This window comes from Equus quagga, chromosome 11 (genome assembly GCF_021613505.1).
Source record: "Equus quagga isolate Etosha38 chromosome 11, UCLA_HA_Equagga_1.0, whole genome shotgun sequence".
In the NCBI taxonomy this organism is placed as follows: domain Eukaryota; kingdom Metazoa; phylum Chordata; class Mammalia; order Perissodactyla; family Equidae; genus Equus; species Equus quagga.
Genome location: NC_060277.1, coordinates 55,522,394 through 55,526,379, shown reverse-complemented (window position 1 = coordinate 55,526,379; position 3,986 = coordinate 55,522,394). Strand labels below are relative to the sequence as shown.

Sequence of the window (3,986 nt, the reverse complement as noted above, 5' to 3'; positions counted from 1 at the left end):
ATAGAGGAAGATTGGCATGGATGTTAGCTCAGGGACAATCTTCCTCAAGGAAAAAGAGGAAAATTGGCTACAGATGTTAGTTCAGGGACAATATTCCTCAGTAAAAAAGAAAAGAAAAGAAAAAGATATAAACATCCCTGCCCTGACTGCTAAATAGTTAAGGAAGACCTAGTTCTGGACCCCAAACCAGAATCTTCCAGTTGTCCAAAACCTTGCAAGGCCAGAGAATCATGAGGAGATTTCTACTCTGGAGAGGAGAGAGTGGATGACGCAACTCGTTTGGAAACACCACAAACTTCACCTGCATGTAGAGAAGCAACACATAAATGAGAATGTCCTAGTCCTATTTTGTCTCACACACACACTTGGGACTCACAAGGGTACCCTGGTCTCAGCCCTGCCCTAGTTTTCCTTGCCCAGCTTGCAGAGGCCTCCACAGAAGTTGTGGAGGTCATTTATCTTCCCATCCAGCACCTTCAAGAAGTTCTTCAATTCTGCCTTCAAGTGGCATGGTCAGTAGTTACTTTCCTCAATGTCTGTCTTTAGAGAAAGCACTTTGTCTCTCTGGTTTTGATTATCTCTCTTTGCTGCCTCTAGCTTCTCAGAAATGTATTCATACTCTGACATGAGCTGAGGTCTGAGTTTACTTTGTTTTTGGAGGTCTTTTAACTCTATCTTCTTTTCTCAGAGTTCTGACTCCAGCTCCTCAATTCTTTTCTTCAACTGGGTATGCTTCTCCTTCTCTTTGTTATCTCTTTGCATTGTTCTTCCAACTCCTCAGGATTGTTCCACAGCCAGTCATTCTCTTCAGGGCAGATAGAGAACTTCCTCTTTCACTGCTCCATGCTGGCCACTGACTCCTGCAGTGCCATGGTAAGCCAGACATTGCTCTCCTGTAGGGTCTGCAGCTTATTCTCCTATTTCTTCACATTGGCAGCACTCTATGTCACAGATCAGCTTGTCATGCTCAGACTTCAACTCTGTGTCAGTAGGGGTGAGGTGAGAGGTCTTTTCCTTGTGTGTCCCATTGACACTGGATGCCTCAGTAGAAGGTGAAGTTTCACACCCAGATTCTTGGGAATGATTACTCAAGGTTTTGATTTTCTCCTGGGACTTGTCTCTGGCTAGTTTTGCAGCTTCATTTACCTCCTAAAATTTCTCTGTAAAGTTTCTCAGCTGCTGTTTGAGGAAAAACCCAAACCAAATACCACATTGGCTCTGCTGTTGGTTCACTGCTCGAGCTTCTGTGATATATTGATTAAAGTCATATAGAGTGTGATTGTTTTGTTTATGATCACTTTGGCTCCTTACAAACTAATGATCCAATAGCTGTTTTCTGTGGAATCTAGAAGTAGGAAATGGTGGCTGCCTGCTCACTTCTTGGCACTCAGTTCTTGGTGATGGAGTCAATCTGGAAGATATGTGCTTGTGTAGTGAAGACGGGTTGCTCTCCCATTTCCTGCACTGCTCTCCAAAGCTACTCCCTATGCAGCACGTAAGGTGGCCTGTGCCTGTCAAGCTCAGCCCTGGCCCCTCTCCACTCTGCCAAGCTGCTTCTGCTGCCTCCAGGTGCAGTGGGGAATGGGCCACCAGGGGCAGGGTGACTAAGCTGTCCAGCTCCCCCACCATGCTACTTAAGTAACCTCATGGCTTTCAACCCCAGGGTCCCTGACTGTGGTTATTTTTTTGATATTTGAAAGTCATTCATGTTTTGTACAAATATGTGAGTGTTAATGGCTCATTTTAGTGATGAGTGACAGAAAATGTTCAGAACCCATGTATTTCCTGTAAGACTAAGCTAGTAATTGGTGGAATTAGTTACCTGAATTCAGGCCCTTTGATTCCTTTCATTATGCTTCCACTTAACAGTTCCCTGACTCCTTAAAAGTAACCTTAGTTTAGCTATTTTATTCAATCTAGAAGCTATTTAAATGAAATCAGCTTGTGGTCATATTATTACTTTTTGTTTACACTTTAATTGATAGTTTCTATTGTCACTTCACAGTGGTTACAAAATATGGCCTGCAAGAGATATGCTTTCATAACATTGTTGACTTTTTTTTGAAGCCTTAAAACCTTTCCATTTTAAAGAGATTTACCTGGGTATTCAAACATAATGTGAATCCTCTGTTTACTTGTTAAAAATACTGTCCATCTCTCTATCTTCCCAACTACAGTAGTAAAACTCTTTAATAAATTTGTATAACAATCTTTAAGATCATTTACTCATTAACTCTGCACAATATAGTTGACATAACAGGTCTACTTTCTTATCATTAGAAAATCCTGATTATTAGGATGGCCCTTGGCTACTGTCTGGGAACTTAGTTTTTTGTCATTTTTTTGATGAGGGAGATTGGCCCTGAGCTAACATCTGTGTCAGCCTTCCTCTATGTTATATGTGGGACACCACCACAGCATGGCTTGATGAGCAGTGTGTAGGTCTGCACCTGGGATCTGGACCTGAGAACCCCAGGGCACCAAAGCACAGCATGTGAACTAAATCACTACACCACTCAGCCAGCCTCTGGGAACTAAGATTTTGAAATTGGGTTGCTTGTTTTATTATTGTCGAGTTTTACATTTTCTTTGAATATTTTGAAAAAGAGCCTTTTATCAAATATGACTTCTGCAAATATTTTCTCCCAGTCTGTGGCTTCTCTTTTTATTCTCTTGGTAGTGTCTATAGGAGAATAAAAAATTTTAATTTTAATGAAGCCTAGCTTATCAATTCTTTTATTCATGGATTGTGCCTTTAATGTCATATCTTTAAAAACATTACCAAATTCAAAGTCATCTAAATTTTCACTAGGTTGTCTTCTAGGAGTTTTATACTTCTGTGATTTATATTTATGCCTGTGATACATGTTGAATTATTTTTGTGAAGGATATGGAGTCTCTGTCTAGATTCATTTTTTTCCTGCTGAGGAAGATTAGCCCTGAGCTAACACCTGTAGCCAATCTTCCTCTGCTTTTTATATTTGATCACTGCCACAGCATGGCTGATGTATGGTGTAGGTCTGCGCCCAGGATCCAAACCAGTGCTGCAAACCCAGGCCACTGAAGTGGAATGTGCTGAACTTAATGACTATGCCCTGGGGTCGGCCCCCAGATTCATTTTTTTAATGTGGATGTCCAATTCCAGAACTATATTTTGAAAATATCTTTTCTCCATTGAATTGCCTTTGCTCCCTTGTCAAAATCCATTCACTATATCTATGTGGGTCTATTTCTGTCCTTTCTATTGTCCTAACACAATAATGTTAGCTAAGACCTCCATGTCACATAATTACTTTTTATTTTTTGTGGAGAGAACATTTAAGGTTCTAGTCCCTTGTCAACTTTAAAATATATAATACTCTATTATTAACTATAAGCATCATGCTGTACATTAGATCCCCAGAACTTATTCATCGTATAGCTAGAAGTTTGTACTCTTTGACCAATTTTTCCCCATTTCCCCCGCTCCCCCAATCCCTGTTAATGGACATTCTACTCTAGTTCTCTGTGAGTTTAACTTTTTTTAGATTCTACATATGAATGATAGAATACCATATAGTCATGCATTGCTTAACAACAGGGATATGTTCTGAGAAAAGCATCATTAGGAGATTTTGTCAATCGGCAGACATCACAGAGTGCACTTGCACAAACCTAGATGGCATAGCCTACCACACATCTAGGCTATGTGGTACTAATCTTCTGATACCAACTTTATATATATGGCCCATCATTGACCAAAATGTCATTGTGCAGCACATGACTATATTTTCTTTCTGTGTCTGACATATTTTATTTAGCATAATACCTTCAAGATCCATCAATGTTTTCACAAAAGGCAGAATTTCCTTCTTTCTCTTGGCTGAATAATAGTCCATTCTATATGTATACCACATCTTCTTTATCCATTCATCCATTGATGGACAGTTAGGGGTTTTTTAATATATTGACTATTGTGAAAAATGCTGCAAAGAACATGAAAATGG

At 39.8% G+C, this 3,986-nt stretch overlaps 1 pseudogene; it reads right to left on the bottom strand.

Annotated features, from left to right (window-relative positions):
• Positions 1-917: 917 nt before the first annotated feature.
• LOC124246398 (homer protein homolog 2-like) lies at positions 918-1,456 on the bottom strand (annotated as a pseudogene).
• Positions 1,457-3,986: the final 2,530 nt, after the last annotated feature.